The sequence below is a fragment of the Salmo trutta genome, chromosome 9, assembly GCF_901001165.1.
Source record: "Salmo trutta chromosome 9, fSalTru1.1, whole genome shotgun sequence".
Classification (NCBI taxonomy): Eukaryota; Metazoa; Chordata; class Actinopteri; order Salmoniformes; family Salmonidae; genus Salmo; species Salmo trutta.
Genome location: NC_042965.1, coordinates 34,301,319 through 34,317,615, shown reverse-complemented (window position 1 = coordinate 34,317,615; position 16,297 = coordinate 34,301,319). Strand labels below are relative to the sequence as shown.

Below are 16,297 nucleotides of genomic sequence, written 5' to 3'. Positions count from 1 at the left end.
TTTTTGACATGCGTTTTTCTGGATTTATTTGTTGTTATTCTGTCTCTCACTGTTCAAATAAACCTACCATTAAAATAATAGACTGATAATTTCTTTGTCAGGCGGCAAACGTACAAAATCAGCAGGGGATCAAATACTTTTTTCCCTCACTGTAGCTCTCTGGCACGAGATTTAGCTTGATGCCTCAGGGATAGCCCCTGTCCCAGCTCTCCGCTTTCCTGACTGAAACAGATAAGAAGAGAGGGAGGCAGAAATGGAGAACAGATTCATATCATTATTCAGTATTATGATGTCCTTGTTGTTAGACATTTGATCCAGAAGGTTTACTAGTGGGGATGACCTGTGTGAGTGGGATTTTGTATGTCTCTGTCATCTGATGTGCTAGTCTTTGCGTGTGGCTCACTCTCTCCCTCACACCTCCACATTGTCCCTTCACTCCTCCTCTCTCACCTTGGTAAACAAACACTGCCCTCTCACCATGAAACACCTCTGGAGAGGGGGAGAAAGGTTGGAAATGAGGTGGACACTGAGCTGCGCTTCCTAACCTCCTGCCAAATGTATGACTATATTGGAGATACATATTTCCCTCAGATTACACAGACCCATAACGAATTCGAAAACAAATCCAATTTTGATAAGCTCCCATATATAAAAGGGCAACCAGTGAAGAACAAACACCATTGTAACACTGTATATAGACATAATATGACATTTGAAAGGTCTTTACTCTTTTGGTACTTTCGTGAGTGTGATGTTTACTGTTTGTTTATTTCACTTTTGTTTATTATCTATTTCACTTGCTTTGGCAATGTTAACATATGTTTCCCATGCAGATAAAGCCTTTAAATTGAGAGAGAGAGAGAGAGAGAGAGAGGCAACGCTACACCTAGTCTTGCTTTGGCCTTGGACAAGTCTTCTAACTCTTTAAGACTACAATAAGCACAACTTTGCTTCTGCCCTTGTTAGACATACAGTATGCACTCACAGGCTCAGTGCTGCTTTACTCCGTAGTTGGCCGATTGACTTTACTCTCACTTATATACCTGTTATTAAACTTTATTTACCCCAATTGGATAGCATGGCATGGTCACATAACATTTAGCACAATATAGTCTAAATGAATCATATTTTCCAATTCATACACACACTTTGTGTTTATAAATAGCCATGCCAACTCTGTAAGTTGTTCTGACCACCTCTCACCTTGTAGTATTAGCTGGCTAAAGTATTTAGCTATGGCAGGAGTAGACTGGGCCGGTCACACTGGTCTTGGACTAAAATAAATGTCCTCATATTTCAGGATCCAGCATTGTAACCATGACATTATTTCCTTTCCCTGTGGTGTCTACTTTGGTCCAACTTCCTGTCTGGCACCTGACGCAATGCAAATAAATACTGTAACGCTACAGTTAGTCATGGTGCTGTGCACTGGCAACACACACAAGTTTCACAAAACTCTACCAAGTTTGTGTCAAACTCTCTCCCCAGTTTGGCCAAAGGCAAACGTTTCTTTTATTTTTCTTTCATGAAATGTGGGGTTTTATATTTGACCCAGTGCTCTCATTTCCTGATTTATAGACGTGTCTAATTATGGAGGTGGCAGGTGGGAGCCAACCAATCAGAGGGCTAATATAAATACTCTCTCTTGGCTAAAAGTTGAGGGGAGTCTGACTGCATCACTTATTTTTATTAAAATCATTGTGTTCAAAATTCCAAATTGTTTGCATAGTCAACTTACACACAGCTCTGACATACACACTTACCCCATCAGACATGCCACCATGGGTCTTTTGACAGTCCCCAAACCCAGAACAAGTTCAAGAAAGAGTACAGCACAGGAGGTTGGTGGCACCTTAATTTGGGAGTATGGGCTCATGGTAATGGCTGAAGCGGTATGAGTAGAAGGTATCAAATACATCACACACATGGTTTCCATGTGTTTGATGCCATTCCATTTGCTCCTTTCCAGTCACCGTTATGAGCCGTCCTCATCTCAGCAGCCGCCACTGGCGTAAAGTATTATATAGAGTCATTATTACATGGAACTCCCTTCCATCTCATATTGCTCAAATGACCAGCAAACCTGGTTTCAGAAAACAAATAAAGCAACACCTCGTGGCACAACACCTCTCTACTATTTGACCTAGATATTTTGTGTGTATGTATTGATACTGTACGTAGGCTATGTGTGCCATTTTAATCTTAAGGATTATCACCTTTTTTTTAAATTTCGCCTAAAATGACAAACCCAAATCTAACTACTTGTAGCTCAGGCCCTGAAGCAAGGATATGCATATTCTTGGTACCATTTCAAAGGAAACACTTTGAAGTTTATGGAAATGTGAAAGGAATGTAGTAGAATATAACACAGTAGATCTGGTATAAGATAATATATAGAAAAAAACAAACGTTTTAAAAATTTTTTTTGTACCATCATCTTTGAAACACAAGAGAAAGGCCATAATGTATTATTCCAGTGCAGGTGCAATTTAGATTTTGGCCACTAGATGGCATCAGTGTATGTGCAACGTTTCAGAATGATCCAATGAACCGTTGCATTTATGTTCAAAATGTTCTATCACGGCTGCCCAAATGTGCCTAATTTGTTTATTAATAACTTTGCATGCAAAGTTGTGCACTCTCCTCAAACAATAGCATGGTATTATTTCACTGTAATAGCTACTGTAAATTGGACAGTGCAGTTAGATTAACAAGAATTTAAGCTTTCTGCCAATATCAGATATGTCTATGTCTTGGGAAATTTTCTTGTTACTTACAGCCTCAAGCTAATCGCATGAGCCTACGTTAACTCAACCGTCCTGTGGAAGGGACACCGATCCCAAAGAAGTTTTAAAATGCATGTAGTTCTGTCCTTGAGCTGTTCTTGTCTATGTTCTCTATTATGTCATGTTTCATGTTTTGTGTAGACCCCAGCAAGAGTAGTTGCTGCCTTTGCAATAGCTAAGGGAGATCCTAATAAAATACCCCAAATAATAAAAACAGATTTGAACTGAAATATATCACGATACACTTACAGTACAGGAATGGATAGTTTTAAGATGGAAACAAAATAATTCTATATCTAATGCTAATGGGAGATACATACAATTCAGATGTACAGTTGAAGTCGGAAGTTTACATACACTTAGGTTGGAGTCATTGAAACTTGTTTTTCAAACCCTCCACACATTTCTTGTTAACAAATTATAGTTTTGGCAAGTCGGTTAGGACATCTATTTTGTGCGTGACACAAGTCATTTTTCCAACAATTGTTTACAGACAGATTATTTCATTTATAATTCACTGTATCACAATTCCAGTGGGTCAGAAGTTTACATACAGTAAGTTGACTGTGCCTTTAAACAGCTTGGAAAATTCCAGAAAATTATGTCATGGCTTTAGAAATTTCTGATAGTCTAATTGACATCATTTGAGTCAATTGTAGGTGTACCTGTGGATGTATTTCAAGTTCTACCTTCAAATTCAGTGCCTATTTGCTTGACATCATGGGAAAATCAAAAGCAATCAGCCAAGACCAAGATGAACAGAGTGTAGCAGTAGCGTAAAAGAGGGGTTGGCGAGTGGTGCGTGGCGGGACACAATGTAGATAGCCCGGTTAGCCAATGTGCGGGGGCACTGGTTGGTCGGGCAAATTGAGGTAGTATTTACATGAATGTATAGTCAAAGTGACTATGCATATATGATAAACAGAGAGTAGCAGCAATGTAAAAATAGGGTTTGGGGGGGTTGGGGGACACACACAATGCAAATAGCCCAGGTAGCCATTTGATTACCTGTTCAGGAGTCTTATGGCTTAGGGGTAAAAACTGTTGAGAAGCCTTTTTGTCCTAGACTTGGAACTCCGGTACCGCTTGCCATGCAGTAGTAGAGAGAACAGTCTATGACTGGGGTGGCTGGGGTCGTTGACAATTTTTAGGGCCTTCCTCTGACATCGCCTGGTGTAGAGGTCCTGGATGGCAGGCAGCTTAGCCCCAGTGATGTACTGGGCTGAACGCACTACCCTCTGTAGTGCCTTGCGGTCAGAGGCCGAGCAATTGCTGCACCAGGCAGTGATGCAACCAGTCAGGATGCTCTCGATGTTGCAGCTGTAGAACCTTTTGAGGATGTCAGGACCCATGCCAAATCATTTTAGTTTCCTGAGGGGGAATAAGCTTTGTTGTGTCTTCACGACTGTCTTGGTGTGTTTGGACCATTCTAGTTTGTTGATGATGTGGACACTGAGGAACTTGAAGCTCTCAAAATGCTCCACTACAGCCCCGTCGATGAGAATGGGGGTGTGCTCGGTCCTCCTTTTCCTGTAGTCCACAATCATCCCCTTAGTCTTGGTTACGTTGAGGGATAGGTTGTTATTCTGGCACCACCCAGCCAGGTCTCTAACCTCCTCCCTATAGGCTGTCTCGTCGTTGTCTGTGATCAGGCCTACCACTGTTGTGTCGTCTGCAAACTTAATAATGGTGTTGGAGTCGTACATTCGTGGGTGAACAGGGAGTACAGGAGAGGACTGAGCACGCACCCCTGTGGAGCTCCGGTGTTGAGGATAAGCGTGGCAGATGTGCTCCTACCTACCCTCACCACCTGGGGGCGGCCCGTCAGGAAGTCCAGGATCCAGTTGCAGAGGGAGGTGTTTAGTCCCAGGATCCTTCGCTTAGTGATGACCTTTGAGGGTACTATGGTGTTGAACGCTGAGCTGTAGTCAATAAATAGCATTCTCACGTAAGTGTTCCTTTTTTCCAGGTGGGAAAGGGCAGTGTGGAGTGCAATAGAGATTGCATCCTTTGTGGATCTGTTTGGGCGGTATGCAAATTGGAGTGGGTCTGGGGTTTCTGGGATAATGGTGTTGATGTGAACCATTACCAACCTTTCAAAGCACTTCATGGCAACGGACGTGAGTGCTACGGGTCTGTAGTTATTTAGGCAGGTTGCCTTTGTGTTCTTGGGCACAGGGACTATGGTGGTCTGCTTGAAACATATTTTTATTACAGACTCAATCAGGGACATGTTGAAAATGTCAGTGAAGACACCTGCCAGTTGGTCAGCACATGCCCGGACCACACGTCCTGGTAATCCGTCTTGCCCCGCAGCCTTGTGTATGTTGACCTGTTTAAAGGTCTTACTCACCTCGGCTACGGAGAGCGTGATCACACAGTCGTACGGAACAGTTGATGTTCTCATGCATGCCTCAGTGTTGCTTGCCTTGAAGTGAGCATAGAAGTGATTTAGCTCGTCTGGTAGACTCGTGTTACTGGGCAGCTCGCGGCTGTGCTTCCCTTTGTAGTCTGTAATAGTTTGCAAGCCCTGCCACATAAGACGAGCATCGGAGCCGGTGTAGTATGATTCAATCTGGGCCCTGTATTGACGCTTTGCCTGGTTCGTCGCAGGGCATAGCAGGATTTCTTGTAAGCTTCCGGTTTAGAGTCCCGCACCTTGAAAGTGGCAGCTCTACCCTGTTGTGGGGGTGCTTTGCTGCAGGAGGGACTGGTGCACTTTACAAAATAGATGGCATCATGAGATAGGAAAATGATGTGGATATATTGAAGCAACATCTCAAGACATCAGTCAGGAAGTTAAAGTTTGGTCGAAAATGGGTTTTCCAAATGGACAATGATCCCAAGCATACTTCCAAAGTTGTGGCAAAATGGCTTAAGGACAACAAACTCAAGCTATTGGAGTGGCCATCACAAAGCCCTGACCTCAACCCTGTAGAAAATTTGTGGGCAGAATTGTAAAACCGTGTGCTAGCAAGGAGGCCTACAAACCTGACTCAGTTACACCAGCTCTGTCAGGAGGAATTGGCCAACATTCTCTAGAAGTTACTCTAGAAGTGGTGCTAATGCTCAGTTTTTGCATACATTTAATGTAAGCTTGCTAGCTAGCCTGTGGTTGTTGCATAGCAACTAGTCTTGCAACGTGATTTAGATGTGTAGTTCCTTGCCTTACTGTGTTGGCAACTGGTTTATAAAAGCAATAAGGTACCTCGTGTTGCGTCGTGCCTAAGAACAACCCTTAGCACTGGTATATTGGCCATATACCACATCCCCTCGGGCCTTATTGCTTAATTATATCACGTTAAATCTCTTTTTCCCTCATAATGTAATGCTCTGTAGTGTTTGCTGTTCCTCATGCTGTCTGGTTGCTGTGTGGTTTGTTATGACTAGCGTCAGAAGGAATCTGCACAGGCAAAATGTTTTCCAAAAAATATTCTCTCAGAAATGTTTCCAAATAAAAAATACCTGAATAATTAATGACAAATAAAATGCTATATATTGAATTAGTTTTATTCCTTCTATCAATGCATTGATTAGTGAACAGACTTTTTCCATGCGGTGTTTTAACCTCGTTCCGCTCATCACTCCACACCCTGGAACAGAAAAACTGCATTTTTCCATTATTAAATTCATGACCCCAAAAAGTGGATTATTATTCTTTCTCCATGGCAATAATTCATGGTAATAAAAATCACAGAAGTCCATTTTTGTACTTTCATTTGCCCAATGTGATTAATACTGCAGTGAGTAAAATCTGGTGTGTGTGTGGGGGGGGGGCGTGCGTGCGTGCGTGTGTCTGTATGTGTGGGTGCCCATGTGTGCGTTCGTCTGCGTCTGTGTGTGTGTATACAGGCTTGGCACAGAGCAGCTGTGTTTTTCAGTGTTTTCATTAACATTGTAAATAATTAGCCAACCCTGTCTGCCAACTCAGAAGAGTGAAACTTTTTTCTCTCCCTCTCTCTGTCACTCCCTCTTCATCTCTCTTTCACTCTTTTTCTCTCTCCCCCCTTTCTCTTTCTCTCTCCATCTCCCCCTCTCTGTCTTTCTCTGATCAGGTTAATGAATTAATTTAAAATGATCTTATAACTGGAAGTGAGTCATTATCCAGATGCATTAAAACACCCACTGGAAAATCTACTGATTATAATCTCTCAACAGTGAGACAACAAACACCTTCTCTTTTCAACGTGATGGATTTTGCTCATTTGAGATTTTTTGGTACTTATTTGCTTTCTTTATTTGAGGGATTTGGGAATATTTAATTTTTCCACCCGCCTGCCAAAATATAGAATTTTTCCCATCTTGTTTTTTTGGAATTGGAATAACAAAGTCAGTCTCAGTCGTGCCTATTCTACTCTTCTCATTTATGCAGATTTATGCTAATTCACACCTATCCACAACACAGCTACACATCGGCCAATCAGATCTGAGGGTTTGTTGCCCTGGTTTCTCAGTGGGAAATTCACATAAGTGTCTGGCTTCCCATAGGTTGTATGAGAAATTCAGTTTGGGCAAAGATAAGCATAGTTGAAGATTTGAAGACCGAATTCTACTTTTGAAGATGAGCTTTAATATTTGCTCCAGATTAAAGAACCATATGAGAGAGAGAGAGAGAGAGAGAGAGAGAGAGAGAGAGAGAGAGAGAGAGAGAGAGAGACAGAAAGAGAGAGAGAGAGAGGTTTGTATTGTACATGCAGGTTTCCCGTCTGTGTTTTTTTTGTTTTGCCAACAATGCAGCCACATCTCAGCGACACACACACACACACACACACACACACACACACACACACACACACACACACACACACACACACACACACCAGCCTCTGAATAATTTAACCTTTCAATCCAGACTCGACCACTTGGGCACGCTGTAAAATAATTTTATTGGAAATGTTTCTAAATTAATATTTAGGAAATAGTTACATTTTTACATACTGAACGATTCAGAAAATATGGAATATGGATTCCATATACAATTTGAGAAAATATTCTAGACAAAGCACACCCTCTTTCGCCTATTTGAAGTTCAAACAAAAAAATAAATGAACAGATAAATATGGGTTGTATTTACAATGGTGTTTGTGCCCCTCTGGTTGCCCTTTTCTTGTGGCAACAGGTCACACATCCAGCTGCTGTGTTGGCACACTGCTATATCAACCAATAGATGTGAGTGTTTATTAAATTGTATTTGCTTTCAAATTCTTTATGGGTCTGTGTAATCTGAGGGAAATATGTGTCTCTAATATGGTCATGCATTTGTCAGGAGGTTAGGAAGTGCAGCTCAGTTTCCACCTCATTTTGTGGGCAGTGGGCACATAGCCTGTCTTCTCTTGACAGCCAGATCTCCCTACGGAGGCCACTCTCAATAGCAAGGCTGTGCTCACTGAGTCTGTACACAGTCAAGGCTTTTCTTAATTTTGGGTCAGTCACAGTGGTCAGGTATTCTGCCACTGTGTACTCTCTGTTCAGGGCCAAATAGCATTCCAGTTTACTTTGACCTTTGGTTGGTGTCAAGCTATTTTCTTTTTGTTTTCTCATAATTTGTTTGGGTCTAATTGTGTTGCTGTCCTGGGGCTCTGTGGGGTCTGTTTGTGTTTGTGAACAGAGCCCCAGAACTAACTGGATGAGGGGGCTCTTTTCTAGATGAATCTCTATGTAGGTGATGTCTTTGATATGGAAGGTTTGAGATTCACTTCCTTTTAGGTGGCTGTAGAATTTAACGTCTCTTTTCTGGATTTTGATCATTAGCGGACAACGTCCTATTCTCCTCTGCATGCATTATTTGGTGTTTTGCGTTGTACAGTCGTGGCCAAAAGTTTTGAGAATGACACAAATGTCAATTTTCACAAAGTCTGCTGCCTCAGTTTGTATGATGGCAATTTGCATATACTCCAGAATGTTATGAAGAGTGATCACATGAATTTCATTTAATTGCAAAGTCCCTCTTTGCAAATGAACTGAATCCCCCAAAAACATTTCCACTGCATTTCAACTCTGCCACAAAAGAACCAGCTGACATCATGTCAGTGATTCTCTCGTTAACACAGGTGTGAGTGTTGACGAGGACAAGGCTGGAGATCACTCTGTCATGCTGATTGAGTTCGAATAACAGACTGGAAGTTTCAAAAGGAGGGTGGTGCTTGGAATCATTGTTCTTCCTCTGTCAATCATGGTTACCTGCAAGGAAACACATGCCGTCATCATTGCTTTGCACAAAAGGGCTTCACAGGCAAGGATATTGCTGCCAGTAAGATTGCACCTAAATCAACCATTTATCGGATGATCAAGAACTTCAAGGAGAGCGGTTCAATTGTTGTGAAGAAGGCTTCAGGGCGCCCAAGAAAGTCCAGTAAGTGCCAGGGCCATCTCCTAAACTTGATTCAGCTGCGGGATCGGGGCACCACCAGTACAGAGCTTGCTCAGGAATGGCAGCAGGCAGGTGTGAGTGCATCTGCACGCACAGTAAGGCGAAGACTTTTGGAGGATGGCCTGGTGTCAAGAAGGGCAGCAAAGAAGCCACTTCTCTCCTGGAAAAACATCAGGGACAGACTGATATTCTGCAAAATGTACAGGGATTAGACTGCTGAGGACTGGGGTAAAGTCATTTTCTCTGATGAATCCCCTTTCCGATTGTTTGGGGCATGAGGAAAAAAGCTTGTCCGGAGAAGACAAGGTGAGCGCTACCATCCGTCCTGTGTCATGCCAACAGTAAAGCGTCCTGAGACCATTCATGTGTAGGGTTGCTTCTCAGCCAAGGGAGTGGGCTCACTCACAATTTGGTCTAAGAACACAGCCATGAATAAAGAATGGTACCAACACATCCTCCGGGAGCAACTTCTCCCAACCATCCAGGAACAGTTTGGTGATGAACAATGCCTTTTCCAGCATGATGGAGCACCTTGCCATAAGGCAAAGGTGATAACTAAGTGGCTCGGGGAACAAAACATCGATATATTGGGTCCATGACCAGGAAACTCCCCAGACCTTAATCCCATTGAGAACTTGTGGTCAATCCTCAAGAGGCGGGTGGACAAACAAAAACCCATGAATTCTGACAAACTCCAAGCATTGATTATGCAAGAATGGGCTGCCATCAGTCAGGATGTGTCCCAGAAGTGAATTGACAGCATGCCAGGGCGGATTGCAGAGGTCTCGAAAAAGAAGGGTCAACTCTGCAAGTATTGACTCTTTGCATCAACTTCATGTAATTGTCAATAAAAGCCTTTGACATTTATGAAATGCTTGTAATAATACTTCAGTATTCCATAGTAACATCTGACAAAAATATCTAAAGACACTGAGGCAGCAAACTTTGTGAAAATTAATATTTGTGTCATTCTCAAAACTTTTGGCAACGACTGTACATGTTTTTTCCCCCATTTTGTGAATTCTTGGTTGGTGAGTGGATCCCATACCTCACAACCATAGACGGCTATGGGTTCTATAGTTGATTCAACTATTTTTAGCCAGATCCTAATTGGAATGTGAAATTTGATCTTCCTTTTGATGCCATAGAAGTGAGGGGTGCTGGGGGACTCTGTACTGACGTTAGGTGGAAGCTTGTTCTGAATTGGTTGCTCTGTGACAATACAAACAGACACATTTCTATTTCCATGTGTGTAAAGTGAGAAGCAGATCCAGGGATTTTCCAGCCTGTCTTTTCTTCTCTTTCCACCTGCAGGTTGATGTTAATTGTAATGAGTCTTGTCCTGGAGGCAGAACTGAGCGATTTCCCCTTAGATAGGCCAGCTAATATATACAAATTTATGAAAACAAACATTTATTTAAAAACCTCTTTAAGTTTTGAAGTTTGTGGAAATGTGAAATTAATATAGGAGAATATAACACAATAGATCTGGTAAAAGTTAATACAAAAAAACTGGCTCTAACCAGATTAGAAAGAGGAGTGGGAGGCCCCGGTGCACAACTAAGCAAGACAACAAGTACATTAGAGTGTCTAGTTTTAGAAACAGATAACTCACAAGTCATCAACTGCAGCTTCATTAAATAGTACCCGCAAAACACCAGTCTCAACGTCAACAGTGAAGAGACGACTCCGGGATGCTGGCCTTCTAGGCAGAGTTACAAAGAAAAGCCATATCTCGGACTGGCCAATAAAAATAAAAGATTAAAATGGGTAAAAGAACACAGAAGGCCAGCATCCCAGCATCCATTAAAAATCAGCCGTTTCCAGCAACAATAGTCATTTACAACATTCACAATGTCTACACTGTATTTCTGATCAATTTGATTTTATTTTAATGGACCAAAAATGTGCATTTCTTTCAAAAACAAGGACATTTCTAAGTGACCCAAACTTTTGAACAGTAGTGTAAGTACATTATTTACCTTCAGAGGTGAATGTGTCAAACCAGTTGCCATGATAAGTGTTTTGTTTAGCATGGTATTTTCTTCTGTAATAGCTGCTGTAAATTGGACACTGCAGTTAGATTAACAAGAATTTAAGATTTCTGCTCATGTAAGACATGTCTATGTCCCGGAAAGTTGGCTGTTGTATACAACGTTCTCTAGTCATGTTATCGCATATTGAGCAACAACCGTCCTGGTTTAGGGACTCTGATCCCGTAGAGGTTTGTTAGGGTTAGCAGTGTGGTTAGGTTTAAAATCAGATTTTATGACTTTGTGGCTGTGCCAGCTAGTGACCACTCTGCAGAGCTGCCTCCAGAACAAGATTCATTGCAAAAAATGCTAAGCCTGTCTGTCCTTCTCATTCCACCTCCAGCTTGTCTGTCCTCCTCTTTCCACCTCCAGCTTGTCTGTCTTCCTCGTTCCTCCTCCAGCCTGTCTGTCTTCCTCTTTCCACCAGCCTGTCTGTCTTCCTCTTTTAACCTCCAGCTGTCTATCTTCCTTGTTCCACCTCCATCCTATCTGTTCTTCTCGTTCCACCTCCAGCCTGTCTGTCCTTCTCGTTCCACCTCCAGCCTGTCTGTCCTTCTTGTTTCACCTCCAGCCTGTCTGTCTTTCTCTTATGACCTCCAGCCTGTCTGTCCTTCTCCTCCCCACTCCAGCCTGTCTGTCCTTCTCATTTCACCTCCAACCTGTCTGTGTTTCTTTTTCCACCTCCAGCCTGTCTGTTTTCCTCTTTCTACCTCCAGCCTGTCTGTCCTTCTCGTTCCACCTCCAGCCTGTCTGTCCTTCTCGTTCCACCTCCAGCCTGTCTGTCTTTCTCGTTCCACCTCCAGCCTGTCTGTCCTTCTTGTTTCACCTCCAGACTGTCTGTCTTTCTCTTATGACCTCCAGCCTGTCTGTCCTTCTCCTCCTCACTCCAGCCTGTCTGTCCTTCTCATTTCACCTCCAACCTGTCTGTCTTCCTCTTTTCACCTCCAGCATGTCTGTGTTTCTTTTTCCACCTCCAGCCTGTCTGTCTTCCTCTTTCTATCTCCAGCCTGTCTGTCCTTCTCGTTCCACCTCCAGGCCTTCTGTCTTCCTCTTTCTATCTCTATCCTGTCTGTACTTCTCTTTTCTCCCTCCAGCCTGTCTGTGTTTCTTTTTCCACCTCCAGCCTGTCTGTCTGTCTTCCTCGTTCTCCCTCCGGCCTGTCTGTCTTCCTCGTTCTCCCTCCGGCCTGTCTGTCTTCCTCGTTCTCCCTCCAGCCTGTCTGTCTTCCTCTTCCATCTCCGGCCTGTCTGTCTTCCTCCTTCCACCTCCAGTCTGTCTTTGACTAGAAGCCCACAGAGCAGACAACGGACCCTCTAATCTTAATGCCCACTGGAAGCTTATTTTGTGTTTAGCCTTGACTGTGACATTTTACACCCTACTTCCCCGTTGTGTGTATTAGATATGGTATAACATCTATAATAATACCTGTATTATTATTATTGTGTGTGTGTGTGTGTGTGTGTGTGTGTGGGGGGGGGGGGGGTAATCCATCCTCCTTGCTGAGTGTGTAAAAAAAAAATATATATTATTGAGTTGGTAATCCCTTCTTAACCTTGTGCTGAAGGACTCTCTATGCACAGCAATCACACGTGTGTCTCTGTGTGTACTGACCTGTACCTCTGTCCTAGCTATGTAACCTGAGCAGTCTGGACTTGCGGCACATCTCAGAGCTCAACAATGAGACGGTGATGGAGGTGGTCCGGAAATGTAGGAACCTCAGCTCGCTCAACTTATGTCTCAACTGGAGCATCAATGACAGGTACACACGCACACACACACACATGCACACACACACACACACACACACACACACACACACACACACACACACACACACACACACACACACACACACACACACACACACACGGGGGGGGTGGTGTACTATAGCTCCCTCTCTTCCAATCTCAGATGAGTGTGTATTTATGTCTCTGTGTGTGTGTGTGCGCGCGCTCCTGTAATGAAGCCAGGATATCTTCTCTGCTTCTATATTATGAATGTGGTGGTGTGTGTAATTGCTGCCGTGCACTTTTTTTCATCTCTAGGCCTGTGCTGATGACGGTTGCTGTGTTGCACTGATGTGTTACCGTGTAGGGGGCTATTTGTCAATCACTGGTTATTGCTTACTCTAAGGCTGCGTTTAGACAGGCAGCCCAATTCTGATCTTTTGCCCAATTATTGGCCAAATAGCTCATCGGATTCGTCAAAAGTCCCATTTTGAAAAAAAAAGATCAGAATTGGGCTGGCTGTGTAAATGCAGCCTAAAGCATCTATCACAGTCCAAAACGTGTACATGTCCGCACAGCAGTCTTCTAGAATGCTAGACCGTTGGCTTTCATGCTTTTCGAATTCTCAGCGCATCTTAAGCAATTTCTCCAACTGTCAACACATTTAAATGGATTGAGGACACGTACCGGAGCCGAGTTGGTTGGGAATTGTGGGGAGGTGCCTGTTTGGGCTGTGCCTCTTCGGTGGATGGTGGCCTCAGAGCCTCGTAACTATGTTGCAATGGGACGCTGGACTATGACGTCTCAGCGCATGTGGACTATGATTTACGCTTAAGAGGAAAGGAAACTCCACTGAGAACAGCCCTTACTTTACCGCATGCCACTTCTCTTGCGCTACAGGTATTGACATGGATTAGCCTAGCTTCTATACAGTCAGCCGTGTCTCAGTGGCTGGCAGAAAGTAGAGGAGGAGTGAATCAAAGGGATGACTTCAGTGAATGGAAAGTTAACCCTGACATGTGATGGGAATTCTGTGTTATGACACATGCTGTATGCAATGTGGGGCTCTTTTTCTAATTGTCTCTTTTCCAGGTCTAGGCCAGATGCACACACACACGCACACGCACGCACACACACACACACACACACACACACACACACACACACACACACACACACACACACACACACACACACACACAGATTCTATTCCATGGCATGTTTGACATTTTCTTTTATGGGACCAGGAACATTGCTCACCCTCAGGGATGTGTGTGTAAGTATGTATGTGTGTGTGTGTGTGTGTGCGTGCGTGCGTGCGTGTGTGCGTGCGTGCGCATGTGTGTGTGTGTGTGTGTGTGTGTGTGTGTACTTCTCTTTTTCTGGAATGATGCACACACTCAAATAACCTGCTGAATGGATTCTTACACATTCATGGATCACATCCCAAAGGAGGGAAAAAGGTGAAATCTCTGAAAAGGAGAAATATGGGACTTTAGAGGCATGGCTATGGTGACTTGAGTAAAACCTCTCTTATTTTATTCATCTCTTGTTTTATTTATATTTCTCTTTTTAATATTGATGTATATCTGTTTCATATATTGATTTATGGCCCTGGCAGCAGCCTCCTTGCCTTGAGTTATACCAGGCTGCTTTTGGAGTGTTCACACTATTGAATTTACTATGTAGCATAGATACAATGGCTCCAGACTCCCCTTTTTCTCAGCACTTTACCGGGTTATGAAATTCAGAATTTGCAGGCAATAGGGTTGTATTGATATGGTATTATAAAATTAATCTCCCTACGTTTCACCAATAAAAAACATGAAGTTTGGCAGATTCCTCCTTTACCTCTTTAATACACACACACACACACACACCAGCCCTTTATCTGGTTTGGATTGATTCCATAATGACATTAAAGGGATACTTTGGGATTTTGGCAACAAAAACCTTTATCTACCTTCCCAGAGTCAGATGAACTTGGTGTAGGCTGTGTTGTGTATATCCTCCCACCATACAACACCTCTAGAGAGAGAGAGAGAGAGAGAGAGAGAGAGAGAGAGAGAGAGAGAGAGAGAGAGAGAGAGAGAGAGAGAGAGAGAGAGAGAGAGCTGTCCTCCCACCATACAACACCTCTGGACAGAGAGAGAGAGACCGACCTCAGAGCCCCAGGACAGCAACACAATTAGACCCAACCAAATCATGAGAGAACAATAAGATAATTACTTGACACATTGGAAAGAATTAACAAAAAAACAGAGCAGACTAGAATACTATTTGGCCCTGAACAGAGACTACACAGTGGCAGAATACCTGACTACTGTGACTGACCCAAACCTAAGGAAAGTTTTTACTATGCACAGACTCAATTAGCATAGCCTTGCTCTTGAGAAAGGCCGCCGTAGGCAGACCTGGCTTTCAAGAGAAGACAGGAATCCTATCACCATACAACACCTCTGAACAGAGAGAGAGAGAGAAAGAGAGAGAGAGAGAGAGAGAGAGAGAGGGAGAGCGAGAGAGAGAGAGAGAGAGCGAGAGAGAGAGAGAGAGAGAACTGTCCTATCACCATAAAACACCTCTGGACAGAGAGAGAGAGAGAGAGAGAGCTGTCCTCCCACCATATATTACCTCTAGACAGAGAGAGAGAGAGAGCTGTCCTATCTCCATACAACACCTCTGGACAGAGAGAGAGAGAGAGAGAGAGAGAGAGAGCTGTCCTCTCACCATACAACACCTCTGGACAGAGAGGGAGAGAGAGAGAGAGAGAGCTGTCCTCCCACTCTGGACAGACAGAGAGATTGTGTTAGGATGTCTGTTTGAGAATGAGATTACCTCTATGGGCCTGTTCCTCTCCTGGACAGACCTAGTTTAGCCTGTCACTACAATGTAGGGCTGCAAAGAGAGACATGGTGAGAAAGGGAGAGACAGAGGGAGGTAGTAAAAGACAGACGGAGGGTGGGACTGGGAGGGAGAGACAAAGGGAGAGAGACGGAGGGAGAGAGAGAGGGTTGCAGGGAATCAAAGAATGGGATAGAACCATAACTGGTAATATGACACACACACACTGACACTATGAAAGCCCCACTAACAATCATCTGTCCAGCAGAAATAGTGCCTCCCTCCCCCCTGCCCCCTCTTCCACAACCCATCTCTGTTCCAGTTTACCTGCCTTCTGCTAAATTACCACTGTGGTCTCTAGGTGCTTGGCCTCGCACATTATGTGTTAGACGAGCTGTGTGTGTGTGAGAGAGGAGGAGAGACGAGGTATTATCAAAAATACAGGACCCAGGGGAGGTCAAAATTTGGCCAGCTACACCATAGAGATAGATAGAGGACTCTAGTGCCCAAAAGCCTGTTTTAGGATGGGCAGCGCCATTG

The 16,297-nt window shown here is 43.5% G+C and overlaps 1 pseudogene; it reads left to right on the top strand.

Moving 5' to 3' along the window:
• LOC115199658 (F-box/LRR-repeat protein 17-like) overlaps positions 1-16,297 on the top strand; it is a 523,509-nt pseudogene that overhangs the window by 147,430 nt on the left and 359,782 nt on the right.